General features: G+C 48.4%; 1 protein-coding gene across 1 annotated transcript in view; it reads right to left on the bottom strand.

The window, feature by feature from the left end:
- Window positions 1-15,248, bottom strand: part of TENT5D (terminal nucleotidyltransferase 5D) — a 30,360-nt gene extending 15,112 nt beyond the window's left edge. The window contains exon 1 of the mRNA XM_053273995.1: window positions 14,942-15,248. The gene's annotated coding sequence lies outside the window, so the exon portion shown is untranslated. The remainder of the gene's footprint in view (window positions 1-14,941) is intronic.
- Between the last annotated feature and the right edge of the window lie 221 nt (window positions 15,249-15,469).

The following is a 15,469-nucleotide window of genomic DNA, read 5'->3' as shown; positions in this document are numbered from 1 at the left end:
CACACATTCCAGTATAGGCACCAGCTACCCAGTTTTCAGCAGGCATGATCTGAGGCTGCTAGTCCTGCAGCTATGGCATTGCCCTTTTAAGGCAAGCAAGGTGGTCAGATCTGTACAATGCAACAGTGTTTAGAGTGAAATTGAGCCTTCACTCACCGCTTGATTTTCTGGAAAGTTTTCCGACTTTGATTTAGTTGGATTTCTGACTTTTTTCAAAGTGGGAAAGCATCGATAATGCATATCCAGAAGGCCCCAGGTTCTATCTCTAGCATCTCCAGTAAATATATCTATTAAAATGTTTCCATAGGGTTGGGCTGCCAACTCCCCACTGCCCAAATATGGGACAAGAGGCAGGGAGTATCCCGGAGTAATTGGAACCTGGGGTATTTTTTTACCACTTTCAACTTAATCCACAGTATAAGTTACAACTTAGAATGCTTCTCCTCTGCTTATTGATAAAGCCATGGTTAGCCAAATTGGGTGTAATGTAACTTTGTTTTTCTAGAACATACATCTGAGCCCTGCTGGATCAAGCCCAAGGCCTATTTAGTCCAGCAACCTGTTTCACACAGTGGCCCACCAGAGCCTCTGGGAACCCATCCAAATGCAAACCAAAGCGGGCCCTGCTTAGCAAAGGGGACAGTTCATGCTTGCTACCACAAGACCAGCTCTCCTCCTCAAACTGAAGCAACTGAAAGCAGAAAGCTGCAAAGAAGAAGATGAAAGTGTGTTTTTTCCCCTCCAGTCCAAAACTCTTTTTCAACTGTTCTGCCAGTATTAACATTGCAAAGATTTTTGACTTTTGAGTTTCCTATTAGGATAGCCAAGGGGGCAGCCCTTTCATGAGGCAGGGCAAGGTGGTGGCCTCAAGAGGCAGATGGTTGGGGCACCAGTGGGGTGGTAAAAAGGAGAGCTGGTTTTGCAGTAGCAAGCATGCATTGTCCCCTTTGCTAAGCAGGGTCTTCCCTGGTTTGCATTTGAATGGGATACTCCATGTTTGCTCTATACAGGGATCCTCAACGTTGGGCCCCCAGATGTTCTTGGACCAACTCCCATAATCCCTAGGCCCAGTGGCCTTTGGCTGGGGATTATGGGAGTTGAAGTCCAAGAACATCTCGGGGCCCAACGTTGAAGATCCCTGCTCTATAAGATATTCCCCTCAGGGGATGGGGCCACTCTAGGAAGAGCATCTGCCTGCTTGCATGCAGAACGTTCCAAGTTCCCTCCATGGCATCTCCAAGATAGGGCTGAGAGAGACTCCTGCCTGCATCCTTGGAGAAGCCGCTGCCAGTCTGGGTACACAATACAGAGCTAGATGGACCAAAGGTCTGACTCAGTACATGGCAGCTTCCTGTGTTGAGCCTTTCAAGGCCTCAGTCAAAAAAAGGAAGCATGTGGTGGGGAGCTTTAGGTGTCCTGCCTCAGGTGTGATGAGGTCTTTTTCAGCCACCGCTGAGGACAATCCAAAGCTTCTTCTTGGTGTCACATCCACTCCCAAGAGCACTGATGATGTAACCATGTCGGCCAAGGAGTCTCAAATCTGGTCCCCCAGATGTTAGACTACAACTCCCAGCATCCCCATCCACAGCAGCTTGGGGATGATAGGAGCAGTAGTCCACCGACATCTGGGGACTCGAGCTTGAGAATCGCAGCTGAAGGCCAAGCTGCGTCATGCAGCCAGAGAGCCAGGAACTGCTTAACACAACTTAGCAATTCTGTGATGCCAATTGAACAAGACAACAGGAGAGTTTGACAGGATGTTAATAATGAGGCAATCAAAGCAGAGCATGGACAGCAGCCAGGAGCCAGGGAAGCGGGTATTGTTGAGCAAGACGCTAATGAGAGAGGGAAAGGGTATTGGGAAGCCAATCGATGGTATTAAGCTTGGAGGGCAGGGATGAGAAGGCGCCTCCGAAGCAGGGAATTGTATCCCTATGCTCTGGGTTCCCAAGCAGTAATATTATTTATTATTTATTATTCATTCGATTTCTATACTGCCCTTCCAAAAATGGCTCAGGGCGGTTTACATAGAGAAATAAATAAATAAATAAATAAGATGGATCCCTGTCCCCAAAGGGCTCACAATCTAAAAAGAAACACAAGACAGACACCAGCAACAGTCACTGGAGGTGCTGTGCTGGGGGTGGATAGGGCCAGTTACTCTCCCCCTGCTAAATAAAAGAGAATCACCACATTAGAAGGTGCCTCTTTGCCAAGTTAGCAGGGGACTCCAGAGGGTGCTGGACTACAACTCCCATCACCCCCAGCCACAATAAATTGTAGCTGGGGATGATGGGAGTTGTAGTTTAGCAATGTCTAGACAATACTGAGCGGGATGGAATGAGAGTCTGACTCAAGACAAAGCAGCTTCCAATAATAACAAAAATATTATGTTATATTATGTTATATGATGATGATGATGATTATATTATATTATATTATATTATATTATATTATATTATATTATAGTATGTTATATTATATTGTATTATTTATTATATTATTATTATCTTGGACCTCAGATTATATTATACTATACTATACTATACTATACTATACTATACTATACTATACTCCAATAATAACAAAAATATTGAAGCAAATACATATAGTTGGGAAAGACTCCTGCCTGTAACTGTAGAGAGCTGCTGCCAGTCAGTGTAGACAATGCCAAGCTAGGACCAAGGGCCCGGCTTGGTTTAAGGCAGCTACCAATGCTCCTCAGGGTTGGGGCTGCAGCTCAGTGGTAGAGAAAATGCTTTGCCTGGAGAAGGCCCCTGGTTCAATCCCTGGCATTTCCAATAAAAGGCTGGGAGAGATTCCTGCCTGAAGAGCCGCTGCCGGTTAGTGTTGACAATACTGAGCTCGATGGACCAATGGGTGGACTCAGTAGACAGCCGCTTCCTAGGGAAAGGGGCCAGAGCTCAGTGGTAGAGCATCCGCTTGGAATGCAGAAAGTCCCAGGTTCAATCCCTGGCAGCATCTCCAGGTAGGGCTGAGAGAGATTCCTGCCTGCAACCTTGGAGAAGCCGCTGCCAGTCAGGGTAGATAATACTGAGCTAGATGGACCAAGGGTCTGGCCTGGTGAGGCATCCTCCTTCATATAAGGGAGTGGGGTCTTGGTTTAGAGGCCGGACTGACTCCATACCGAGGCTATTCAGGGGTTCTTCTGCCATTCCATGATCAAAGGTATTCTTGGGGTGTTCTTGAGAGATAAGCCCTGAAGGGTCCACATTGGGGCGTACCCTCTCCCATTTGTCAGGGACAGCTGCAGGTTCTGGAACCAGAGTGGGGGTTCCAGGTTCCTGCTCAGGGGCCTCAGTTCCTTGGGTAACACGCTTGGGGGGGGGGTTCCTCGTCAGAGGAGTCTGAGGCTTCATGGAAAATCCAGATAGTAAGCAACTTCATGCAGAATATCTATGCGGACTCCTGGACTTGCCTGATCTGGAGAGTAGAGCTGGTCTTGTGGTAGCAAAAAAGAACTGTCCCCTTTGCTAAGCAGGGTCCACCCTGATTTGCATTTGTCTAGGGGATGTGTGAGGACTGTAAGAGGTTCTCCTCAGGGTATGGGGCTCATTGGAAGAGCATCTGCCTTGCATGAAGGAGGTCCAACGTTCCATCTCTGGCGGCATCTCCCGGTAGGGCTGGGGGAGACTCCTGCCTGAAACCTGGGAGAGCTGCTGCCTGCCTGTGTAGACAATACTAAACTAGAGGGACCAAGGGTTGGACTCAGTAAGGCAGCTTTCTATGTTTCGATCTGGTGCCTGATTAAGGTTGCCCCCAGATTTCTGGGCATTTACCAGATTTTAAGCATGTTCCCTGGTGCCCGGTTAGCTCATTCGCTTAGCCGGAATCCCAGCTTCAAATAAATAAATAAATAAATAAATGCAATAATAATGAAAAGCTAAGCTCTACGCCTTCTGGTATGTTTCCTAGACCATGGGAAACACCTATATCGGGCAGCAGCGATATAGGAAAGAGGCTGAAAGGCATCATCTCATCGTGTGCGGGAGATGGCCATGGTCAACCCCTCCTGTATTCTACCAAAGAAAAAGCACAGGGCTCTGTGGTTGCCAGGAGTCGACACCGACTCAACGGCACACTTACCTTCATTTTATGCCTTGTAGAAGCAGAATTCAGGAGCTAAACAAGCGGCCATTATTCTATTCAACTGCTGGATTTAGAGAAAAGCCTTATACTGAATCTGGCCCTTGGGCCATCTAGCTCAGTATTGTCCACACTGACTGGCAGCGGCTCACAGCTGGGAGTCGCTCCCAACCCTGACTGGAGCTGTTGCTAGACTTGCACCTGGGCTCTTCTGCATGCTCAACAGATGCTCAACCAGCCTGATGATCTCCAACCACCTCTTTCTCCTCTGACTTTTTAAACGGCTGGGCAAGCCAGTGGGGAGAAAAACCCTCAACAATCAATGATCTGGCCCTTAAGAGAAAGTGACAATGTTGTATGCAGCCAAGTGGCCTGTTTGGAGGAAGGGAAAGGCAATCACCCCCACTGGCACCCAGATCCAGGAAGCCAATCCAACATTGTTTTGCAGGTCCCTCATCACTAACGCACATACATATCCGTGTTCCGGTGACAAAATCATTATTAATTTACAGATTATACTTCCTTCATTATTTACTCGAGTCAAGCATTTGCATACCTAATTATGTTTGCTTGGAACACAATGACACATTGATGTACTCTGATTAAACAGGCTATTTAAAAACCTCTTTCCAGCCCTGTTGGGGAACAGATCTTTGAAGAAGACTCTGTTGCCCTCAAATAGGATCTGGCAGGAGGGTGAAAGCCCCTGAACAGAAAATGGTTGGGAAACCTCCAGAATTCAGATGGATTTTGGCATAGATGCTGCTTGCTGTCAGAATCACCATTTATGCATATCATAATATCTAATTCCGAAAGATCTGGGAATGTTTTGATCCATATGGACACATAACTGAGCACGTGTGGGTGAGAGGGAGGCTGATTCAGGGTAACTTAAAATGTATTGGTTACACAAAAATATGAAGAAAAATCATAAGGAGGGTGGGAACCCTCAGAATTGTCACAATGTAACTCAATGGAGTGGAATGTTCACAGACTCAGAGGGCACTTAACAGACAACCAGGTGGGTGGAGCTAATGGAACTCAGTGGGGGGGAGGAGGAGGAGGGCAAAGAGAGTGGGAAATTTCTCAGCCTGGAGAATGTTTGCTCAAGACAGACACAACCCCTTCTGCTTAAGAGGGGGATGTACTAATATTTTCACCATGTTCAGGCACAGGCTCAGGTAACACATGCACACCAGGGATATACTGCAACATTTTGTTGCAGGTCCATACTTGTATTTTACTAATGTAGGAACCTGCCGTACAAATTTATTTTATTTTATTTTATTTATTGTTAAATTTATACCCCACCTTTCATTAAGAAAATCCCAAGGTGGCTCACAATAAAATTAAAAAAACAAGATTATAAAAAAGACATTTAAAACATTGAGCTAAAAAATATAAAGACAAATCTGATTTTAAAAAAAATTATTTTTTTTTTGGCATATCCTTCTTTTACATTGGGGGATTACTCAAATCTCCTGCAAACGGCTGTGCTTTTAAAGTGTAGACAGTACTGAGGTAGATAGACCAATGGTCTGACTCACTACACGGTAGCTTCCTATGTTCCTAAAGCGAAAACAAGTGTCTTTTGGAAAGGGAGAGGAGCTCTGCCCTGATCCCTGATGAGGTTGTATTGTTTGGCTTGAAATGGATCAAGAGACGAGCCCCCAGGGCCCCAAGCAAAGAATCAGAGGGCTGCCGTTTTTTCTAAGGCAAGGATGGATTGAAATGTCACTGCTGATGTGGGTGGGTGTTGTGTTGCTGAAAGCAGGTCCAGCAGTGATGAATGAAGGCAAAGCCAGGCATATATAGGAAGGTTTCCCCACTCCTGGCATTAAATCGTGACTGCTGAATACTGCTGCAGAGGACATTGTTCTACGCTCTGAATGAATAGATATGTTTCCCCCAGCTAACGGAGCAAAGAGGCACCTTTTCAAAGTGGTGATTCCCTTTACTGAGCAGGGGGAGAGCCAATGGCCCTATCCGTCCCCAGCATAGCATCCCTCCAGTGGCTGTTGCTGGTGTCTATCTTACGTTTCTTTTTTAGACTGTGAACCCTTTAGGGGAAAGGAGCCATTTTATTTGTTTATTTATATCGGTGTAAACTTTTGTTCACAAGCGGTATATGAATTTTCGCCATCATCGTCACCATTGTATATGTAAAAGAAGAGGTCTGCCAGATAACTATCAGGGTCTCTTCAAAAGACCGTTTGGGGAGGAGAGCTGGCCTGGTGGTAGCAAGCATGGATCGTCCCCTTGGCTAAGCAGGGGCCACCTTGGTTTGCATTTGGATGGGAGACTTCTGGGCTTAGAGAAAGGCAGGTGAAGCACAGGAGACAAACTGCCTTCTACTGAGTCTGACCCTTGGTCTCTCTCGCTCAGTATTGTCCACACTGACTGGAAGCAGCTCACAGCCAGGGGTTTCTCCCAAGCCTGACTGGAGATGTTGCTAGGGAGTGAGATATACCTCTTAGGCACAGCTGCAAAACGTCGGCCCTCCAGCAACCGTAGGACTACCACCCCCAGAATGGCCTGGGGACTTGCGTGTTTCAGCCCTTGACATCTCAGTGTGGGACAGATGGTGGAATTTGCTGTCTGGTGCAAAAGGATCTATTTGTGGAGTATGTCCGGAGTTCAGGGACTTTCAGAAGTTTCATGGTGGGAGGCAACCCCGTGTGGTTAGAGCAGGCCTGCTCAACTTTGCCACCCCTCGCAAGCTGTTTTTGGATTACAACTCCCATAATCCCCAGCCACAGTGGCCAATAGCCAGGGATTATGGGAGTTGTAGGCCAACATCTGCAGGAGGGCCGAAGTTGAGCAGCCCTGGGTTAGAGTCACGTCCTGGTTGGCTTTGAATTCTTTATGTAGGATGGAGGTTGCTGCTAGAGTCATAGGAACATAGGAAGCTGCCATATACTGAGTCACACCCTTGGTCCATCCAGTTCAGTATTGTCTACACAGACTGGCAGCGGCTTCTCCCCGGTTGCAGGCAGGAGTCTCTCCCAGGGAGGAGACTTGGAACTTTCTTGCTCTTCCCAGAGTGGCCCCATCCCCTAAGGGGAACTTTTCCCAGTGCTCACACATGTAGTCTCCCATTCAAATGCAAACCAGGATGGGCCCTGCTTAGCAAAGGGACAATTTGTCCTTGCTACCCGCTCCCCCAGTGTGGTGGATTTGGGTTCCTCAAGGGAGGAGCCTTTCCTGGCACTAGGGTTGAAGTCCTGGGGTACTTGACTACAGTACAGAAGCATTATTGTAAAATCTATAACGATGACTTGTTGTTGTCTTGGGCTTTGGAATTCGGAAAGGCTTTCTCCTGCTCACTGAGCAAAGAAGCACCTTTTCAAAGTGGTGCTTGTCTTTACTGAGCAGGAGGAGAGCAATCGGTCCTATCCATCCCCAGCACAGCATCCCTCCAGTGGCTGTGGCTGGTGTCTACCTTAAATTTCTTTTTGAGATTGTGAGCCCTTTTGGGGACAGGGTACCATTTTATTTATTTATCTATTTAATTGTTTAGATCTATGTAAACCGCTTTGGAAACCTTTGTTGAAAAGCGATATATAAACATTGGTTGCATTCATTATACTATTGAATGGGATCTCCATTATGACAACAGAATTAATAGCTATGCTGTTGGTGTTCAAATGGGTATGTGACAGGGGGCTGGGGAGGGAGTTAGGAAGATAGGAAGGTGCCTTCTACTGAGTCAGACCTCAGTAGTCCATCTAGCTCAATATTGTCTACCCAGACTGGCAGCGGCTTCTCCAAGGTTGCAGGCAGCCCTATCTTGGAGATGCTGCCAAGGAGGGAACTTGGAACCTCCGCTCTGCTCTTCCCAGAATGGCTCCATCCCCTGCGGGGAATATCTTATAGTGCTCACACATGTAGTCTCCCATTCAAATGAGAACCAGAGCGGACTCTGCTTAGTAAAGGGGGCAATTCATGCTTGCTCCCCAAAGACCAGCTCTCCTCCCAGAAGGCCTTACTTCAATCCGACTCCCTATCTGGACTTCCAGTGGTCCAGAATGGTGGATTAGTGTGTAAGGTACGGTAAAGGTAAAGTGTGCTGTCAAATCAATTTCGACTCCTGGCACCCACAGAGAGCCCTGTGGTTTTCTTTGGTAGAATACAGGAGGGGTTGACCATTGCTGCCTCCTGCCCAGTATGAGATGATGCCTTTCAGCATCTTCCTATATCACTGCTGCCTGATATAGTACCAGCGGGGATTCGAACCGGCAACCTTCTGCTTGTTAGTCAAGCATTTCCCCGCTGCGCCACTTAAAGTGACAGGGTGTAAGGTACCTCTGGTGAATGAGATCTGGGACTTGACAATGCTAACTTGGCAATAAGGCACCTTTTAACGTGGTGATTCTCTTTATTTAGCAGGGGGAGAGTAACTGGCCCTCTCCACCCCCAGCACAGGACCTCCAGTGACTGTTGCTGGTGTCTATCTCATGTTTCTTTTTAGATTGTGAGCCCTTTGGGGACAGGGATCCATCTTATTTATTTGTTATTTCTCTGTGTAAACCACCCTGAGCCATTTTTGGAAGGGCGGTATAGAAATTGAGTAAATAATAACAAATAATAAAATAATGTATTGTATTGTAGGGGCTTCCCCTCCCGCCCCCATGTTTCCTTGGGTCCCAGATCATGTGAGATCATGAGAGCCAGCATGATGCAGTGTTCAGAGTGCTGGACTAGGACCGGGGAGTCCCGAGTTCAAATCCCCATCCAGCCATGATACTAGCTGGGTGACTCTGGGCCAGTCACTTCTCTCAGCCTAACCTACGTCACAGGGTTGTTGTGAGGAGAAACCTAAGTATGTAGTACACCGCTCTGGGCTCCTTGGAGGAAGAGCGGAATATAAAATGTAAAATAATAACAATAACGATAACGATAACGATAACAATAACAATAATAATAATAATAATAATAATAAAATAATGTGGGCATTTTGGGAAATGAAGAGAGCTGGGAGGCGGTGGATTTCAGGATACCTCTGATTCAGTCCAAGGCTGAGGCCAAATGTTGGGCCAGGCATGAGTTTTAAAAGGAATGAAAGAAAGGAAACATAGAAGGACCGCACTTGTAGGGAGGAGGGTTTTCTCCTCCTGCCCAAATTTAGCGGACCTTCGGCTCTTTTCATTAGCCGCTTGAACAAGCTAGGTTGCTATTCTCGGAATCCTGTTGGAGCATCCTGCCTTGTGCGATAGCCTTTGTCTGACTGGTTGCGCAGATGACATCCTATGCATGTTTTATGGGGTCAGGGAGGCAGCAGCGCATGTCCTCGAATGGTTTGGGGCTGTCGCTCAGTGGCAGAGGATCTGCTTTGCATGCAGGAGGTCCTAGGTTCCATCCCTGGCAGCGTCTCCAGGGATGAGGAAAAACCTAGAAGAACGGCTGCCAGTCAATAGATGACCTTGAGCTGGATGGATCAATGATCTGACGCAGTGTAAGAGGAAGGTAGCTTCCTATTTTAGGAGGAGAGCAGGTCTGGTGGCAGCAAGCATGACTTGTCCCCTTTGCTAAGCAGGGTCTGCCCTGGTTTACATTTGAATGGGAGACCACATGTGTGAGCACCATAAGATATTACCCTTAGAGAATGGGGCTGCTCTGGAAAAAGCATCTCCATCCTTGCATGCAGAAGGTTCCAAGTGGAGAGGAGAGCTGGTCTTGTGGTAGGAAGCATGATTTGTCCCCTTAGCTAAGCAGGGTCCACCCTGGTTGCATATGAATGGGAGACTAGAAGTGTGAGCATTGTAAGATATTCCCCTCTGGGGATTGAGCTGCTCTGGGAAGAGCATCTAGGTTCCATGTTCCCTCCCTGGCAGCATCTCCCAGATAGGGCTGAGAGAGACTCCTGCCTGCAATCTTGGAGAAGCTGCTGCCAGTCTGTGTAGACAATACTGAGCTAGATAGACCAATGATCTAACTTGGAATAAGGCAGCTTCCTAGGAACATGAGGCACTTCTTATGGGCTTTCAAGAGCTAGGCATTTTGGTAAAAGGTAAAGTGTGCCATCGAGTCGGTGTCGACTCCTGCTATCCACAGAGCCCTGTGCTTTTTCTTTGATAGAATACAGGAGGGGTTTACCATTGCCATCTCCCGCGCAGTATGAGAAGATGATGCCTTTCAGCACCTTCCTATATCGCTGCTGCCTGATATAGGAGTTTCCCATAGTCTGGGAAACGTACCAGCAGGGAATTGAACCGGCAGCCTCTGGCTTGCTGGTCAAGTCATTTCCTGCTGCACCATTAGGTGGCTAGGCATTTTGGTACCACCAGTGTAAAATACCTTTGGGAATAAGCAGAAATGGAGATCTGTCTTACAGACTTTGTGGAAACTTCTACAAGCTACCTGGCTGTGTTGGCAGTTATAACTGAGGGCGGTCCTTCAGAGATGTGGAGTTGGAGGTGATGAGGCCTCTTCTGGTCCCACTTCACCATCCATCCTCTAACTCAGGGATTCCCAACCTGTGGCACTCCAGATGTTAGGAACATCGGAAGCTGCCATATACTGAGTCAGACCGTAGGTCCATCTAGCTCAGTATTGTCTACACAGACTGGCAGCGGCTTCTCCAAGGTTGCAGGCAGGAGTCTCTCCCAGCCCTATCTGGGAGATGCTGCCAGGGAGGGAACTTGGAACCTTCTGCTCTTCCCAGAGCAGCTCCGTCCCCTGAGGGGAATATCTTACAGTGCTTACACATGCAGTCTCTCATTCGTATGCAAACCAGGGCAGACCCTGCTTAGCTAAGGGGACAAATCACACTTGCTACCACAAGACTAGTTCTCCATGAAGCAATTGTGATGGGTAAAAAGTCTGTTTGTTGTTTCACTTCTGATCCTACCTTCCAGTTCAAGAGTACCCAAAGGTAGCTGAAATCAAGAAAAACAATGTACACACACACAGGAGGAGAGCTGGTTTTGGGAAGGAGAGCTGGTCTTGTGGTAGCAACCATGAATTGTCCCTTTTGTTAAGCAGGGTCCACCTTGGTTTGCATTTGAATGGGAGACAACATGTGAGCATTATAGGATATTCCCCTTAAGGGATGAGGCCACTCTGGGAAGAGCACCTGCATGCTTGCATGAAGAAGGATCCAAGTTCCTTCCCTGGCATCTCCAGATAGGGCTGAGAGAGATTCCTGCCTGCAACCTTAGAGAAGCCGCTGCCAGTCTGTGAAGACAATACTGAGCTAGATAGACCAAGGGTCTGACTCAGTATATGGCAGCTTCCTATGTTCCTATGAACACTTGTGGTGGAAATCTCCAAAATACTAAACATGGCAGCAAAATGCACATTAAAAAATCAGTTTGAGAGTGGGTTCAAATTCGTGACCATTTTTGCTTTCCAAGTAGTTTACAAGCACCACTAAAATGAGCATAATGGACATTTCTGTTCAGAAGGATTCTTGCTCAATTTGAGTCAGAAGTGCCAGTGAACTTCTTGAAAGCAGGCTGATTCATTGCAGCTTTTGTTCTCAATACCAGAGAAAAGGAATGCAACCCGTGAAAAGAAAAAAGGGAAAAATCCTAAAACACGGAAGCAATTTCAGAAGAGTGTTGTCTCATCCTTTCCGGTTCTAAGCCCCCTAGCTATTTCCAAACATTTATTCAGCCACAGTTGAATGAATGAAACTGAAGCTCATTACAGTTTCAGTGGATAAAATCACTTTGACCGTCAACCCATTGATTAAAATCTCTTGTCCCTGGACTGCCTCTGGCAGGTTGGGTGGAAGAAATGGCAGGACAATCTCGAAAGTATCAAACGAACCAGGCAGCTCACTCATCATATCAGTGAGGCAAAGAATTAAAGAAAACGGAGAAGGTGTGGAAAACATAGACTTCAGAGAGCAGCAAAATAAATCTGACAGTAAGAAGTTATTGGGCAATTAGTGCCAGAGTGCTGTCGTAATAGTGTAGGCTGGAGAAGCAAGAGGCAATTGTGTTGTGCCTGACTTCCTGCTTCTAACATGACTTCTTTCACCTCATATGTTTTAAATCCTACTCCAATAAAGAAAGAGTCAACTTAAAGGCAGGTTCTCAAATGGTCAGGAAGAGCAGATGACCCAGGGCTATAGTGGACCATTCAGGTCGACATGATGAGGGAAATTTTAGGGGTGTGCACAGAACCGGATTTTCCGGTTCAGTTTTGGCCTGGTTGAGCAGGACCCGATTCGAGTTCAAACTGAGCTCAAAGCTATACTGGTAAATGGGAATCTAGTGAGGATTCTCCTTTACCAGTACAGGCAGGGTCGGGGGGGGGCTTTCCTAAGTATAGGGGGGACAGGCGGGGAGTAAATATGTACTTACAAGTAGGAGCTGCAGCTGCAGCAATGCCAGTGGCCATGGGGCAGGTGGCGGGGTGGCTCTCCCTACCCCCACCAACTGCCCCCTGATTAGCTCTGGCATCTGCACACACACACACACACACACACAGAGGCCTTTTTCTGACCTCCATGCATGCTCAGAGGCCACTAAGAGCCCCTGGTGGCGCAGTGGTAAAACTGCCGCCCTGTAACCAGAAGGTTACAAGTTCGATCCTGACCAGGGGCTCAAGGTTGACTCAGCCTTCCATCCTTCCGAGGTCGGTAAAATGAGTACCCAGAATGTTGGGGGCAATATGCTAAATCATTGTAAACCGCTTAGAGAGCTCTGGCTATAAAGCGGTATATAAATGTAAGTGCTATTGCTATTGCTATTGCTATTGCTATTTGTGGGACCACGCACAAATGACCTCTGTGCATGCACAGAAGTCAACAAAATGACCCCTGCACATGCGCAGAGGCCCAAACTGGGTCAGAGAAGGCACGGACCAGGCTGCCACAGGCCAAGGCTACTCAGGGGGAGGCCGGGGGGGTGAGCCACCACCGCCCCCGTGGCTACCACAGCCACAGCTGAGGCTCGTACTTGTAAGTACATATTTACTCCCCTCCCACCCCCTCCCCTCCTGTCCCCCCTATACTTAGGAAAGCCCCCCTGCCTGGACTGGTAAAGGGGAATCCTCACCGGAGCTCTGAGCCAGCTCAGTTCGAACTGGGCCTGGTTCCGCTCAAACACGGACCATCTGCGGCCTGTCCAGTTCAACCTCAAACCCGTCGAACCAAGCCGGCTCGAAGTTGAGCTCGGTTCGAATCGAGCCAGCTTGCACATCCCTAGACAATTATTCAAAGTAGTTAGGAACATAGGAAGCTGATTTATACCAAGTCAGACCATTTATGCTGGCCTTGGGCCGAAATAAACAAATACCAAAAAAAAAGTCAGACCATTAGTCTATCTAAAGGTAAAGTGTGCCGTCGAGTCGGTGTCGACTCCTGGCAATGACAGAGCCCAGAAGGGTTTACCATTGCTATTTCCTGCACAGTATGAGATGATACCTTTCAGCATCTTCCTCTATTGCTGCTGCCCGATAGAGGTGTTCCCTATAGTCTGAGAAACATACCAGTGGGGATTCGAACCGGCAACCTCTGGCTTACTAGTCAAGTTATTTCCCTGCTGCGATATTAGGTGGCTATTAGTCTATCTAGCTCAGGAATATTCCTTAGAAGAAATATTCATGACTTTGGAAAGGTACTTCTAGAACTGAACTCAGGCAGTTGTTAATCTCCAAAACGAAGGCATGTTCCTATGGGGCTTGCCCAAGTCACGTTAAAATGCAGGATTTAGAGAGGAGCACAGGAAACTACCTTCTACCGAGTCAGACCCTTGGTCCATCTAGCTCAGTGCTGTCTGCACAGACTGGCAGCAGCTCTCCAAGGTTGCAGGCAGGAAGTCGTTCCCCAGTCCTACCTGGAGATGCTGCCAGGGATTGAAGCTGGAAGCTGCATGCAAAGATGTTCGACCACTGAGCTATGGCTCCATCCTCGAACTCGTTTTATGACCCGAGAGCAGAACATAGGGAGCTGCTGCCCACTGAGTCCGACGATGCTCAGTTCATCTAGCTCAGTATCCTCCACTTTGAGTGGAGGACTGAGAGCACCGAATACACTATAGCTCTAAGACGCCATCTGCTTGTGTTCGGAGATCCTTTTCTCCAAGCCAGTCTCCTTAGATTTAAATAGGACAGGAACTCTCAAACTTCGGTCACCAGATGTTGTTGCACTACAACTCCCATCAACCCAGCAACTATGGCCAAAGGAAAGAAAGATGGATGATGGGAGTTGTAGTCCAACATCATCGGGGACCACCCAAGCTATAGACCCCCATATATAGATCCCCCTTTGGACAGGATTCTTCCTTTAACAGCTTAGCATGGTGGAGGCTCAGAACTACCGAATGGGAGAGATGACTTGGTAAACATGGGTGCAGAGACTGCCTTTCCCCCGATCATACCCTAGAAGACAGCTTCTCAAACCTGGCGTCCCTCTTCTTAGACTTCAAACCCTTTGGACACAGCCTCTTATTATGTATTTCGCTAAGTAAACCTGCTTTGAGCCCGTTTGTTAAAAAACAACAACCCCTGGCCTCTAAATATTGGCGGTAGTCGTAGTAGGATGCGTTGCACTACAGCTCCCATAACCCCCTGTGTGTTTGGCCCTTGTGGCTGTGGATGATGGGAGTTGTAGTCCAGGAGACATCCCCCAAGTTTGAGTAGCCCTGATAGCGGTTATTCTTTTGGATAGGGGTCCTCCCTTCTACAGGGAGGGTAGCGTTTCGGGGGCGGGGGGCTGCCTCTGCCCATTGTCAATACAACAATCAGTAGTAGTAGTAGTAGTAAATAATAATAATAATAATAAATAATAATAATAATTAATAATTAATAAAATTGATTAATAATGAGAAGTCAAAGAGCGTCTCCCTGCCTCCCGTCCCTGCCCCAGGTCCCCAAGACTCACCGGATGCCTTCGTGGAAGCGGCCGCGGGGCCCCCCTCTCCCCCTTCGCGCCCCCCAAGCCTGCAGGCGAGGAGATGGGGAGACGCCCCCCTCGCCGCCCTTGTCCGCCCTCCGCTCCCCTCCAGGGATGGATCTGCCCGAGCTGGTGGGCGCCAGGGGGAGAGCGACGTTCGCAGGGGGCCCCGGGTCCCGCCAGACCCCCCCGGAGCCAGCCAAGCGGGCGGGGAGGGGGAACGCAGTAGAGCGGAGTCGCGGCGCAGGGGCTGCTGTCCGCCGCCACGGTGGTGCTGAAATGCGCCGGCGCCCGCCTCCCCGCCCGCCTCAGCCCTTGTAGCGTAAAGCAGTGGCCATGGCAACTCCGCGTCACACAGTTTGAGGCGGGCGGGGGGCGGCTGCCGGCCGGGGCTTCCTCCTGGCTCTGCTGCGCTCAGCGGGGAGGCGGCAGGCGGAGACCGGGGAGGTCAGGCGGGGCGGGTCGGAGATCCGCCGCCCGAGGGAAGGGGAACCCCGGCCCCAAGCATCCCAGCCG

This window comes from Hemicordylus capensis, chromosome 11, assembly GCF_027244095.1.
Source record: "Hemicordylus capensis ecotype Gifberg chromosome 11, rHemCap1.1.pri, whole genome shotgun sequence".
NCBI classification, from domain to species: Eukaryota; Metazoa; Chordata; class Lepidosauria; order Squamata; family Cordylidae; genus Hemicordylus; species Hemicordylus capensis.
Note: the sequence above shows the minus strand (reverse complement) of the source record. Positions and strands in the feature narration are given on the sequence as shown.